Here is a 15,269-nt window from a genome sequence, read left to right on the forward strand (position 1 = left end):
CAGCTAGGATCATGGTAAGTTTAACCTCACTACATCCAAGTTCAATCCAACCTCAGTTTTGTAAAGTCAAAGTTCAAGCGAAGTTCAGCCTACCTACAGCCAAGTTCGGCGTAATCCAGTAATAAAAAAGTATGAGACCGGTCAGCTTTGCTTTGCATCTAGCTTTGCGTGGATTAGTGCAAATTTAGAGACGTATATTTGTACCTCGGCAAAAACGCATGAGTGAATTATTCTCACATATTTACATGTACAAATAAGTCTATAAACCTCATAATTTTCGTTAAATTTAAGTGCCGCTATCTATGAAGTGATAGCGCACAGATGTTTTATTCGTAATGTCAACTATTTGATTGCTCTTATTGGTTGTCAAACATTCGGGCGTAAAAGAACAGATATGGGCTCTGGTTCGTGCAGTAAACGTGCCTTCGCTGTGGTCCTCACTTTATTTGATTTAGCTGCGAGAGATTCTCCTGAGCGTGCACCTAGTTTATATTTATGTCGTACAAAAGCTTCATCTTATTAATTGTTTTTAAAGTCAGAAACCAAATCTATGCGTCTTCCTATGAAACAATTGGTGTTGCTGTACCATCTTTCATGTAATGCCATTTGACCACACTATTTGAGATTACCTGGAGGAGAGAGAATACATTGCAGATCTCCTTCTAATATGCAAATGCTAGTGAAGTCTATGGGCGAATTTCACGCCTATTTTACTGCTATATACGTGAGATATTTTTTCATATTATAAGGATATTTTATTGCAAAACAAATCAATATAGTGTACATACTGCCGCACGAATAAATTTTTTCTGAAAATTATTCCTGGAGGTTCAACGTGCATTGCAACTTCAATAACTACATTTACCAAGAATCGGTGACAAACCGAGTTAACTTTATTTCTCAACAAAAATAGATCATGCACTTCACAATGTTCCGGGCAGTGTGGGGTGGTTAGTGATTTATTAAAACTTGCAGCAAACTCTGTTCTCAGGGCATGAGTCCTCTGAAGGTTCCCTTCTGCCGCATCCTTTATTTTTGTCCTTGCACTTTCCCCCTCCACGTTGGCAGCCGTATCTTTCCCCGCCTGCCGAAGAAAACAGCTATGTTACTGCATCTCTCATCTTGAAGTGCAATATAACAACTCCAGACTTTGCTGGTGCACTCTCTGTCAGTTGCCAATAACGAACAGCATATAGGCGGCACAATCCTACGTCCTGGCTAAAAACCTGCTTGCAGGGAGCCCGGCAAAAACCTAGCTGTAACACTCGCGCGCCGAGAAAGTACCGCCTATATGCGTGAAACAGGCGTGAAAGAAGGAAAATAAAAGAAAAATGGAGACTAGCGCCAGCGCTGTCTAGTCACCTCGGAACCTCGCACACGCGTTTAGCATGAAATAAAAAAAATCACGGCATATCCACACAGTGAATGATGCTGTGTGGGGCAAAGCATCTCTGTCTGTCTGTCTGTCTGTCTGTCTGTCTGTCTGTCTGTCTGTCTGTCTGTCTGTCTGTCTGCCCATTTGTCGATTCTTCTGTCGACCTGTCCGTGTGTCTGTCTGTTTGAGTGATTGGGTTTCTGTCCTTTAATCTGTGCTTGCGTCCGTCCTTTCATCCGTGTGATCGTGCATCCGTGCATGCGTCCATGCGTCTGACTGTCTCCTCCACTCGGCTTTCTCCATGACCTACCAACGATTCGCCATGTACGGTGACAATTCAGGAGACTGAGAGAGGCACTCTTGCGTCGCGCAACCAGGCACAACCCACGCAGCAGCCAATCGGAAAGTAGTGGTACAGAGCCATCTAGACCATTCTCACGCAACTACAGTTTGTATTGTATGTAGGAGGGATGAATGGATTGATATGGCTTTACCCCTCAGATCGGGCGGTGGCTAACGCCACGAAGCCGTAATACTTAGTGAACCACAAACTTGATTTATTTTTTTCTTTAAATAGCTAGGTTGAGGACTCGTACTTTGCAGCGAAGGGTTTATATTCACTCGTGCCTTGTGTTTAGCCACCAATCAGACAAACTCGTTCTAGTTAAATCTACCCGCTTAAAGTGTATTTGGCCTCAGCACTTTGAAAAACTCTGCGCGTCATACTGAACTATAGAGTGAAGCCTTTTACAGAACAATATCAATTGTTCGGCAGTTTTCTCTTCCACTGCCCACGCACTGCAAACCATATCTACCCCTTCGTAATTGGCCCGATATGTCTTGATTCACAATACTCCCGTCGTGGCCTCAAACAGTAGAGAAGTGCCCTGAGTATAATCATAGATACTTTCCTTGGCAATTTCCTGCTTAAAAGTTCGATAGATCTCTAGTGCGGACTATTTATTCATGTTAAGTCTCCACATTTCAGTCTCAGCTTTTTTGACCTTCTTCTTAACCGATCATTTTTTTATTTGGCCCCTGCTGTTATCTAAGTATTTACCAGTCAATTTTCTGGTTCGCTTCCTCCAAGTTGTATCGATATTCTTCATGTAGAAGTAGCTGAATACCTTCATAGTCGAACGCTCCTCCCCCATTTTTCTCAATCGCTTCTCCAATTTTATCTCGCTGCTAGCTTCCCTGCCCTTCAATGATAATCATCCCATATCACTTTGTACTTCCTAACTTGGGGTATTCCCTGAGCTCCTAAGGCCAGCCTACCTAGTCTACGTTGCTTAATTACAATCTTGCTTAAACTTCTGATCTGATGCACAAGACCGCATTGCTGAACGTCAAACGAGGAACCATGACAAATTTCCATATTCCTCTCACAACATCAAGCCTAGTGTATTCCCACAGAGCCCTGTTTTTCATCCTCGCTGCATTTCTGTTACCTTTAGTAGTCACGTTTATTTTGTGTTCCCTCAGGAACTCGGCCCCATTGCTTATCCTTACACCCAGATATTCGTATTTATCTGTTATCTCTAGCATGACCTCTTGTATTTTAAACTCACTACCTTCATTATCTATAAAATTCATGACTGCTAATTTTTCCGAACTGAATCTGAAATCTAACCTATCTCTCTCATTTTTGCAGATGTCTATAAATCTCTGCAAATCCTCCTTGTTGTCGGCCATTAGCACTATATCATCTGCATACATCAATGCTGGTAGTGTCTGTTCAATGAGTTTTCTTTCTTTGACAAAAGAGAGGTTGAAGGCCAGTCCACTTCCCTCTAATTTACCCTCTAATCCTTGTAGATACTTCATGAATAACAAGGGTGACAGGAAACACCCCTGCCCAAGCTACTGTTTATTTCTGCAAGCTTGAATACCTGTTTTTCCCACTTTATAACTGCCTTGTTATCTTTAGAGATATCCTTTAAAAGATTAGTGACTCCATGTTCCACACCTAGTGTGTCCAGTATTTCCCACAAATCCTCTTGAACGACGCTATCGTATGCTCCCTTGATATCCAAAAATGCTAGCCACAGGGGCTGGGTTCTTGTTCTGCTATTTCGATGCACTGCGTCAGTGAGAACAGATTGTTTTCAAACTCCTGTGTTTCCGAAACCCATTCTGCAGTTTTCCCAGCACCCTCTCGACCTCTATCCATGCCTGCAGTCTTTCCTTTATAATCTGCATCGCCAGCCTGTAGACCACTCATCTTACTGTTATAGGACGGTAGTTGTTAATGTCAGCTTTGTTCCCCTTTCCTTTAAAGATCATGCTCATCCTGCTAAGTTTCTATCCATCGAGGACTTTACCATCGATTATTATATTGCTCACTGCCTCTCTCAAAGCCTGCTTAGACTTCGGACCTAATGTCTTTATCAGCATAATTGGAATGCTATTTGGGCCTGTTGATGTATAACTAGGAACCCTCTTCTCAGCCCTTTGCCACTCTCGTTGTGAAAAAGGAGCCATTGGACACTTGATTCATTCTTGTCTATAGTGGTGCATAAAGCACTTCTTCGTTGAAATTTTTTCGTCACTCTTGTTCTTATATAATTATTAGCTTCAACCCCTTCTAGCCTACCACGTTGAGCTGTAGTTATAAATCTCTGCTCTAGGCTCGTCTCATTTCTTACGGAGTTTAGATGGTTCCAAAATTTCGCAGCTGCCTTTCTATGTTTTTATGTACTTCTGCCAGCCACTGAGCTCCCTTTCTTCTAATCTTTTCATTGATGACAAAGAATGCATCCCTTCTATAGCTTAGAAAGTTTTCATATTTTATTTCAACATCATCTGTCGATTCACCCCGTTGCTTAGCATGTCTCTGTTCCCTAGAGGCTTCGTGACGTTTTGCCATGGCTCTCTTACCTTCTTGATCCCACGATTTCTCGGGTTTGTGTCTTCTTTTCCGAGGTGACTTGTAACGATCCTTAGAAAGCTTTAGCTCAAACTGTCTAATTAGATTCTTGTATGTACACACTGTTTTGTTGTCCTCAGTGATTAGTTTCTCAACTTGTTTAGTAGCTATTCTATTTGCCTTTCTGAATAAAAAATTTCCTGTAGTTGCTCATCTAGTCTCCTTCCCACTTTCACTGCTCTTCCAAAGCTTAGCCTAATACATTTGTAATCACTACCCAGACTTTTGGAGTCACCTTCATCTATCTGTATTCCCCTGAGCTAAACATACCTACTATGTTACATCAGTGCGTAATCTATCGTTGACTGCAGCCTTCCTACCTCCCATGTTATTTGCCCTTCACATTTCCTAGTACTGTTGCAAATGATCAAATCATGCCTTTCACACATATCCATGATCATTTTGCCTGTTGGTCTGTATATCCATGTATATTTTCTATGTGCTCATTCATATCTCCTAGTATAATTATATCGTACTCTCCTCATAACTCCTCAATGTCTTTTGATATACACACTACTATTGCCTGGTTTTCTTCTCTGGCCTTTGCTCCCGTCCACAAGTACACCAAACCAACGAGGGTCATTTGCCTTGTTTCCCTTTTAGCCATAAATGTTTCTTGCACTCCTGATTGACCCTTTGCCAGTCTACTATTATGAATGAATACTCTGATACTACCCACCTTTCTGTTGCTTTCTGTTCTAATGCAATATTCCCATGCATAGTCCGGATTGTTAGGAGGTTGTTCCATGTCCCCAAGATGTGTTTCTACAAAACCGTATACCATGGGCCTCTCCTCTCATAGCTGTTCTTCTATCTAGTTTCACTTCATCTTGTTCCTGCCCCCCCCCCTGCATGGTAATATACCCTAGGTTGAATTGGCTCGGCGCTCGTGGCTACGTCTATTTCTGCCCTGGACTCTACCTTAGATACTGGTGCCACTTTGAAATCGTATATGTCCAAACAACCTGTCAAAGTGTCTCTCTGGTTGTTTTCATTGTTACCAGCTATTCTGCACTTTGAAGGGCCTGCGTGCCCTCCAAAACAGCTACTGCGCCTTCTGCAAGTCGCCAGCCCACCCCATGACCTAGGCACCCATCGAAGCGAATTCTTTCTCGTTGAAAACGACCCCACCGGTGCACCTCTCTGTTTATTTCCATCACCTCAAAACCTTTCTCTCGACTCATCCGCCAATTTTTTCGGTTTGCGTTGACAACCACTTTTTGCAGGTTGCCGTCACGCACCGGTATCTCCGGTATCGTGCATAACACTACCTGTACCTGAGGAGCAGTGGCGCGCATGTCATCGACCCCTTTCGCCAGTGTGGTTTCTAGGCCTGCCGTATCTTCATTTAAGATATTGTTTACACCGCTTGAAATTATCACGAGGTTTCGTCTGTCAGCTGTAGTTTTTAGTATTGCGCTCGCCTTCCTCATGACTGCTTCCAGCTTGCATCCTGGAAACGTCTCTACTGCAACTCTCTTGTCACCTCTTACCCTCTTTCGATTGCTTCTGCGTAACGATTTATATTCGAGTCCCCGGCAATGATCACATGCTCTGACTTTTCAGCTGGAGCATCCTGCACCTGGAGATTACTGGCACCTTTGACGCCAGCTGCTTTGTTCTCTTTCAGCCCCACCACTACTTCGCTGTAGCTGGGCCTTGCGACAATTGAACCAGCTGAACCTGTTTTTTTTTTCAAACTTGCTTGCTCTTTCTTCTCCGCCGTTCTAGTTGCCGGTGCCCTACTGTTCTCTCCGTCGGCCGCTTCTTCGTTCACCTTGGCTAGTGCCCCCTCGGCGGAGTTCAGCTTTTCTCCCATTGCCCTGGTTTTTTCTTGCTGTGTCGCCAACGCAGTCTACAGCTTGGTGATTCTCAACAGGAGTTCACTCTGGGCAACCATCGTTTTCTCCATTTTTTCCTCGACCTCACAATGACTACACTTCGCGTCAGCCTCCTCTCCATTTGCTTCTGCACTTGGGTACATTTTCAAACTCATCCCGCATCCTGAACTCTTTACAGCCTTTTTAACCATGACTTTATGACACCAATTGTGCCTTTGACTTGTCTTACTCTATAATTACAAAACACAATCCTTGCCCTACGATAAAGAGAAAGTCTAAGCTCTATTGCAAAAATTTGCCTGTTCAATGTAAGTGCACCTTCCCCACGGGGTGGCAAGAAAAAAATACAAAGAAACAAACACACACACACGAAAAAACTAGTAAATACCTGACGACTGACACCGGAAACGCTGTACAATGTAATAAGTGCAACAAAAATTTTAACAGCTGCCTTATTAATTATAAAGGCAAGCTCGAAACATGCAAAACCACTTGCGCAGTCGATCGGGAGTGCTCAAAAACACGTCTGGTGGATGGACGGTGGATGTACGGTAGATGGTGGTTGGACGGTGGATATATTTCTATGAGACAATACATCTATTATACTTTTCGGGAGACACTGTGTTTTTCAATCTCGTCTATTCTTGATTCGGTTTCATCTTACCCAGGACAAGGTGAGAGTAAGAGGACCTTCACCCATAAATAGAAGCCACTGCACACCGACCCCCTCTCAAGAACTCCTGCTACCGGAGCCGGTATTTGCTGACGCACACGCGTTCACAGTGGCTTCATGCGCCGCTCTTTCGTACCGCTGTCTTCTTATGGTCGTTTCCGAATCACTCGGTAATAGCAACCACGTGTGCATGTTTTGTGTTAGCAGTTTGACCCTCTTCTAGACGGGACGTGAAGTGAGCTTTGCGCTGCGTATAGTGCAGGCGCGTTCGTTTCTCGCAGGGCTCCGGCCAGCACCTTTCGTTAAAGTGGTCGAGAAATCTCAGCAAGCAACATCTCAATTTTTCATTTAACTGTGTGTTTTTTATTTATTATAAATGTGCTGTAAAGAATTTGTAGATCTCACGTACTGTGGGAATCGATAATATGCGAAGCACCAATGAGGAAGGTTGATATGTCCCTTAATAATCACAAGGTTTCCAGGCGGACGTAAATATAGCCATACATGACTTCCATGTCATGATTATCTTGTGTGAATGCGTTATTTGTCTTCTTCATTATTCATGTCACGTGATACCAAATTTAGTAACACGTGACGTCATATGGGGAGCTAGCAAAACGACCACAAGAAAGTTATGAGCATAGCATGTAGTCGCGTCTTACATCAGACGCATGTCATGATTATCGTGTTTGGACGAGTCATTTACCTTCCTCATCTATTGAGGTCTTATGAAACCAAATTTGGTATATATGGAGCTAACAAAACAACCCCGAGCACGCTATGATCGTAGAAGTCAAGTTTTACATCACACGCATGTCCTGATTATCACGCTTGGACGTTTCATTTACTTTCGTCGTCGATTCACGGCTTGTTATAAGAAATTTCGCATATGTGGAGCAAGCGAAACGGCGACGAACACGCTATGAGCGTAGCTTATAATCATGTTTCACGACACGCATATCATGATTATTATTTTTTGACGTGTCATTTATCTTTCACGTCTATTCTGATCACCTGATACCAATCTCGATATATGTGGAGGTAGCAAAAAGGCTGCGAGTTGGCTATGAGCGTAGCAAGCAGTCATGTTTTACGTGACACGCATGCCAGTATTATCAAGTTCGGACGTGTTATTCACCTTCGTCGACCATTGCTATCAAGTACTAACAAATTTGGTACATTGGACGCTAGCGAAAGGGCCACAACTGCATCACGAGCGTCGTATGTTGTCATGTTCCTACATGACACTCATGTCATGATTAGCTTGTTTGCACCAGTCATATACATTCGTAATCTATTCGCGACTCGTAATACCGAATTCGGCATACGTGAGCGGAACGACCGCGGGTGAACTATGAGCGCGGCGTGTAGTCATGTCATGTCATGACCCGAAAATTATGACATGCATGTCATAACTTCAATGTTAGGGCCCCTCACTCATGTTCACTATGCAGTCATGTCATACCATACCTGTTTTGCAAACTGTCATTTGAACGAATCCACCGAAAAATCAGCAAAACTAAGATACTTTACTTATGACATTCATGACATAAATATTATGATTTTTATGATATGACTAGTCAAATATGATCGTCATACAGTCATCTTATGCCATACCAATTTTGGTATTGATGCTACTATCAAGACGATCAGGAGAGCTAAATGTCGTGCATAGATAGATAGATAGATAGATAGATAGATAGATAGATAGATAGATAGATAGATAGATAGATAGATAGATAGATAGATAGATAGATAGATAGATAGATAGATAGATACGCTCAAAGTCGCCGAAGTTGGCTAAAAAATGCTTCGCTTTCAAAAGTCGAACCAGAATTTTAAATGAAACGTTTATCATGAATGCTGTAAACCTAATGGAGTTCTGTGTTTGGTATCCTTTTTCAAAAAGACTCGTCTGGTGAAGCAGCAAGAGTTTATGGTCTACCTGTTTTTTTTACTAGGTGGTCTGCGACGGCAACATTTTCCAGTGTTCTACGGCACATCTTATTCAGAATGTCATACATCTGCCCGCAATTGAGCACACACTGGTGCCAGCACAGTCCCAGTTACTGTTTTGAGTTCAATAAAAGACTACGAACAAGATCTATTTGATCCGTTGTAAGAATATAACGTTATGACGACAAAAAAATTACTTGCACATGCACCACACCTAACTTATACACTAGCCTGTAAATGTTGAAGCTCGCGTTTTACAGAACAATTTGAAAACATGGTGTTTGAAAAGCTCTGCTCTAAAAAAATAAACGGAAGCCAGCGAGACAGACAGTGATCAACGTTTAAAAGTTGTGGATTGATGTTTTATAATGGTTGTGGAACCGCATGGCAAAATTGAAAAGTACTACGACGAAGTTAGCGGGAGAGTGTCGGTAACCAAGATTTCCTCTCTCTTGAATATCTGCAACAGTTCTTGTATTATAGAACGGCATTTATTATATCGAACTACAATCAAGCCAACGTGTTACCTGTGTACTGCTGTGCATACAATGTACCAGCTATTAAAAAGTCTTTAGTTTCTAAAAAGATACTCTTTCCTATTGAGGATTGCTATAAATAATTATATATCCCGATTCGTTCTGCACCATCTCTCAACTCCGACTACGTGCAGAAGTTGTTTAGAGATATGTACAAAAGCGTTAACTATTTATTTGAAGGGAGACTTACCCGTAACTAATTTGTCGACGTTATAGTTAACCTTGGCACAAGTTTCGGCATCCGCTTGAACAGCAGTGTGATGCAGAGTGAAGGTAAGACTAGGCACTCCCCATAATGAATGATGAAATGATGAAATAAACATTTTATTTTTTGAAACAGTGTTCCTGAGTTGGTGAGGTCGGGGTCAACCTAGGTGGGAGGGTCCCTTTTTTCAGGAATGCTCTGGCCGCAATCGCATCCCGGGCCCTGGCGACAAGTCCTCGTTGGTGGTCTAGGTCGGTGTGCGGCAATCTTGGCCTCCCACGTCTCGGCTAGGAGGTCGATACGTGCAGTCGTTGAGGACTTGGTATTGGCATCTTCGTGGCGCCACGGGCACTCGAGTAGTAGGCGGGCCAGTGTGTCTGGCACGTTGCATATCGAGCAGTTCTAGGCGTATAGCATTGGGTAGATTCTATGCAGTAGGGTGCCTTGTGTATGGCTTGAAGTCTCCAAAATGCTGTGGCCTCTTCGTTAGTCAGCTTGGGGTGAGGTGGTGGGTACACCCTGTGAGCGAGACGATAGTGTTGTAGGATGGCATTGTATGTGGGTGGTAGGGTCTCCAATTCTTCTGCTGCGCTTGCTAACCGCGAGTCAAGCAAGGCGCCGGGGAAGGCCCGGTTGACGTGATTGTGGGCCGTGGCGTGAGCTGCTTCATTTCCCTCGAGCCCTTCACTCCCCGGCATGTATAACACGCAGGTGTAAGGAAACGGAGTTCGGCTTTTTCTCAGAATTTTGAGAGTTTCGGTAGAGATTCGGCCTCGCGTGTAATTGTGGACAGCGGATTGGGAATCTGTGAAAACTACGACTGCGTCCTTACCAGTTCTATTTGCAAGGGCGATCACTGTTTCCTCGGCAGACTCGGAGCTCCGCACCCAGAGAGTGTGGGATGCCAGCTCTTGTCCTTCCGCGTCGAACACACTTAAAGCTTAGGCATTTTTTCCAGGGTATTTTGCCAAGTCGACGTAGCGAGCGTCTGGATCGTGCTGTTGTCTTCTGCGAATGGTGTCTACTCGAGCGATTCGTCTTTCCCAATGGTTCTCGGGATGCATGTTACGCGGTACTTGGGCGATGCTGAATAATTCTCGCATGTACGGCGGCATCTTCTCTTTGCAGTCTGCCTCGCAAATGTAGCTCTCGCTGAAGTCCAAGAGCTCAAAGACGGATCTGCTCATCCACGTAAGCTTAAGTCTCTCGAGTTGGCTGGTCCATTGGGCTTCTGCAAGTTCTTGCCAGGTATAGTGTATACCCATTCTTAGGAGTCTGGTGGTCGACGCCATTGGAGGTAGCCCTATGGCGAGCTTGGTAGCTTTGCGGATGAGAACATTCAGCTTGTCGACTTCAGATCTCTTGAGGGCGAAGTACAGGGCTCCATAGGTGATTCGGCTGGTTGGAATAGCCTGCACAACTCTCAGGGTATCGTTTTTCTTCAGACCACTGCGCCGTTTTGCGACTCTCCTTACGGGGTGCGTGAGCTGAAAGACTTTGCTTTGAAGCCTAGGAAGCGTGGCGGCCCCTGATCCGTCGTAGTGCAGGTGCAAGCCGAGCACGCAAAGCGAGGTTGCCTTCGGTATTTGGACCCCATGAAGGATGATACATGGATCTGGCGATTCGCAGTTTGGAGATCTTCCTCGCGTGGGGTCCTTGAGTACGAGTCATTCCGATTTTTCAGGTGCACTATGGAGGCCGCAGCTTTTGAAGTAGTTCTCTAAGACAGTGACCGCCTCCTAAAGACAGCTGTCTTGATTTCCAGAGCTCTTTCCTCAAGTCCAAAGTGTAATATCGTCCACGTAGATGGCATGACGTAGGCCCTATATTTTTTCGGGATGCCGGGGGAGCTTAATAAGTGCCACTTTAAAAGGAGTGGTGACACAACACAGCCTTAAGGTGTACCCCTGTTCCGCAGCTCAAATGTTTCGCTCCCTATGTTGTATATTCCCACTGTGGCCTTTCGACCGGTGAGGAAGCTGAGGAGATTTTGTAGTATTGCTTTATGGGTAACATTGTCGAAGGTGCTTTTACCTTCAATAGCAAGAAGGGACGACTCGCTATTCTCGCTCAAGCGATCAGCTATAGTTTTCTTGTGTAAAAGGATGTGCCGCGTAGAAAGCAGCTGGCAGAAGCCAAACAGGGTGCCTGGGAAGTACCAGTTGTCCTCAAGGTGCGACGTGAGCCAGTCATGGATCATGTGCTCAATACAGCTTGCCAACGCACGAAGTCAGAGAAATGAGTCTAAGGTTGTCAACAGCTATAGACTAGTTGAGCTTAGGTATTATGATAACTTTCGAATGCTTCCATGCGGCTGGAAGCTTTGTTTTGTCCCAGCAGTGATTGTAGTACTGTAGGAGAGCAGTGTAGCCTGATTGAGTAGCTGTCGGAGGTGATTGTTGACTATCCTGTCTTTGCCTGGACTCGTGTTTCTTGTAAGCTTGGAAAAAGCTGCTTGAAGCTCTGCTGGTGTGAAGGGCCTGTCAAGGTTGTAGTTGGGAATGCCCTTGTATTATGGGTGCGGTGGTGGCATTGTCGCTGATTGGACAGTACCACGCAGCTTGTTGCATAGTTTTTGGAGCAGGTCTTCCTCCGAGCCGTCGTATTTGTGTGTTAGCTGACGTGATCGTTCCGGCTGCTGCGTCTTGGTGGGGCGGTCACCGAGGGGAGTCCGCAGGAGGTGCCGCGTCTTCTTGGTGCTGAGCGTACTCTGGAGCTTATCACAGAAGTCACGCCAGTTGTGTCTCGCTAGGTGTTCGGAACACTGTTGCGCCTCTTTTGTCAATAAGGAAATTCTTCTCCTGAGTTTCTTGTTCAATTTTTGCTCTTCCATCTCTTCTGTAAGACTCGTCTAACCTCCCAGAGATGGAGTGAGTGGAAATCTGTTGCGGCATTATCTTAGTTAAGCTGCATTACTTTGGTGCACCATTTGGCCATATCCAGAATCTTGGTGAGCCAGGCGTTTATGTCCGCTATTGCGTTGTCACCATCAAGCTCGTTTCTGAAGGCGTTCCAATCTGTCAGTCTTGCTGTGCCTGTTTTTGTAGGTCGTTGGTCATATTAGATTTCGAGTTGAATTATGTGGTGATCACTGCCAAGCGTTTGAGGGAGACAGGTTCATCCTTCTTGACATATCGTGTAAAGCTGAGGTCAGGCGTGGTATCTCTCGAGGCGCTGTTTCCCACTCTCGTGGGCTGGAGCGGATCATTCAACAATGTGAGGCCATGCTGCTCAGTGGAGTCGTGAACTCGTGCGCTTTTCGCGGTGTTGATAGCCCTACGACCACTAACCGGTGACCTTTTGTGCTTTTTCTGAGTTTGCGGAAGAGGTAATCGCAGTCTCTGAGCTGATCTCGCAGTGGGCTGTACACGTTATTGACGTAACGGCTTTGTTGCGACTTTTGTTCCAGTATGACTTACAAGAGGAAGTGTTCAACTGTAGTGTCTTCTATCTCGTGGACTTGGACCGCAGCAGTTTTGTTAAGTAGAATAATGGTTTTTGGGGCAAGAGCAACTGTGTTGTATCCTGCGAGCCGCAGTTTTTCAGGATTGTTCTGTTGTAGAGTGATCAGGTCGGGTTGATTTACTTATATATATTCTTGTAGATTATCCAGCCGGGGTCTGCATGATAGACAGTTCCACCGCCAAATGCGAAAAGTTGGTTTCGGAGTAGAAATCCTATTCTTAGAGCCTGCCATTTTCGTAAATATCTGGTGCGTTTACCTGCACGCCATCGGCTAAAGAGTGAGAAACGTTTTCTCTATTTTGGCGTGGTTTTTTCTGCCATGGCAGTCTTCAAGTTCCGTGTGACTAATGCAGTTGTTTTTGACTTGAACCACGAAGTTGGTTAGCTGCGACTTGAGATCGTCGATTTGGACTGTGTGAGTGTCCATCCTACGGCTGAGCGTCGTGAACGTGTCACCAATTAGGGCGGTTATGGGCTTCAACTTCGCCTGGACGAGTGCTTCGAGCATCGACTCGAGCGCTGATGTGCGTTGTAGTTCTACTGTCGCCGTGAGCTGCGAGTCGACAAGGGCGGCGACTTTTGTTTCTATAATGGAGAATACTTTGGCCTCCACGTCAGCTTCAATATCTGGTGTGATGAGTTTCGTGGCTAGTTATTTAGCATGGTGCTCTTCTTTGAAGAGTCAAGTGAGCTTATCTATGCTTGCATTCTGCTTCTTTATGATCTTTTCTTGTTCAAGACATAGTTTTACGAGCTTATCGACAACTGCACCTTGTTTTTGGAGCTGGTCACGCTGGCTTTGCAAAGCTTTTTGCTGATTCGAAATCATTTTTTTTCCAAATTCTTCAAATTCTTGAATGCAGTGGATTCAGTAGATGAGCAATCTGGAGTGTTGTTGTTGTTTTGTGAAGTCAAATCTACGCGTGTTGCATCAGCATAGCTGAAGCGTTGGGCGGAGAGTAAGCGGAATTTTGCGGGAGACCTTGAGCGTGATCGCAGAATAGGCCTAGACTTGCTTCTGCCACGCTTGTCGTGCAATGTGCCGCTGGGCCTAGGAGATGGTTTGTTAAGCTCGGTGAAGTCTTCACTGCGAGAACTACAAGCATTCTCTCGGCCTTTCGCCTTCTCGAGTGTTTGTTGTCTAACTTGAGAAGGTGGTGGGTTTGGTCGTAGCTTCTTCTTGCATTCCTTACTGGAGATTTCGGGGGGGGGGGGGTGTTCGCATATTTTACAGTTAGAAATACATTCGTGATTTGTGGTGACTGCGTCTTCTCTGCACTTGTAACATAAGCCTTCTCTGGGTCTGGGACAGATGTCTTGTCGGTGCCAAATGACACCGCATTCGCAGCAGAACTACGCAGACTTTCGATGGGGTTTGCAGTGGCAGTATCCGCTTTGCTATGTGATGTAGTACAGGACGTGTGGGCATCGAAAGTTATGACGGCAGTGGAAGAATGACCAAGCATGCGAGCGCCAAGGACCGTGTATCATGAGTCGATTCTGAGGCCTGCTACAATTTCGGCACTGCTGGTTCCTTGGAAAAGTCCGTAGATGACAGCTCTGCAGACGTCGTCGGGATGTATTACGTGGGGGTTCACACTGAAGAAAGTGCCGTCTAACTGGACGGTAGCGATCTATCTCAGGTTGTTTGCGCGTTATGTGTCGCGTTATTAGCAATTTTAATGTTTTCAACGCTCTGCACTTGAACTCGAACGTTGTCGTAGAAACCCTGTTGTTTGAGACCGCTTGATCGCCCGATAGCGTGCGTAATTGATGTTAGACTCCATTTCGATAAATTGAGTCCGGCTTGTGGCCTGTAGACGATTTTAAAGTCGCCTGAAAGAAAAGAGGGCATCTTTAAGTTCCGTTTCTTTGAAGCTTTTTGCGTGGGAACGGGCTCTTTCTCGGGCTTCTCGTTGAATGCTTGAATCTAGTTCGGTGCTCATTTTTCTTTGTGTCCGATTTGCAGCCTTTCTATATGCTCCTTTCTTGTTGTTTTGCCACGGTTGACATCATACGTCCATGTCGATATCTCCGTGAGCGTCTTGAAGTTCACTTCAGTTTGCATTGATGTTGGTTCTTCTTGTAGTCCTGTAGCAGCCATGAACACGCTTGAAAGCCTACGTGGCTGGTAGCAAGGGTCGTCTACCTCTAATCATGCTTTCTAGACGAGAAAGGAACACGAAGCTCCTTCCCAGACCCGCGCGTTCGGCGGGTCTGGGAAGTGCAAGACGCACTCACGCGTCGGTCGCGGCGTAAGAGTTAGCGGGGAGCACCATGGCATTGAAA

General features: G+C 45.0%; 1 long non-coding RNA gene across 1 annotated transcript in view; it reads right to left on the reverse strand.

The window, feature by feature from the left end:
• Nucleotides 1-943: 943 nt before the first annotated feature.
• Nucleotides 944-15,269, reverse strand: part of LOC142786437 (uncharacterized) — a 48,448-nt gene continuing 34,122 nt past the window's right edge. Inside the window, exon 2 of the long non-coding RNA XR_012889048.1 lies at nucleotides 944-1,084. This is a non-coding gene — a long non-coding RNA (uncharacterized LOC142786437). The remainder of the gene's footprint in view (nucleotides 1,085-15,269) is intronic.

Source organism: Rhipicephalus microplus, chromosome 2 (assembly GCF_043290135.1).
Source record: "Rhipicephalus microplus isolate Deutch F79 chromosome 2, USDA_Rmic, whole genome shotgun sequence".
Classification (NCBI taxonomy): domain Eukaryota; kingdom Metazoa; phylum Arthropoda; class Arachnida; order Ixodida; family Ixodidae; genus Rhipicephalus; species Rhipicephalus microplus.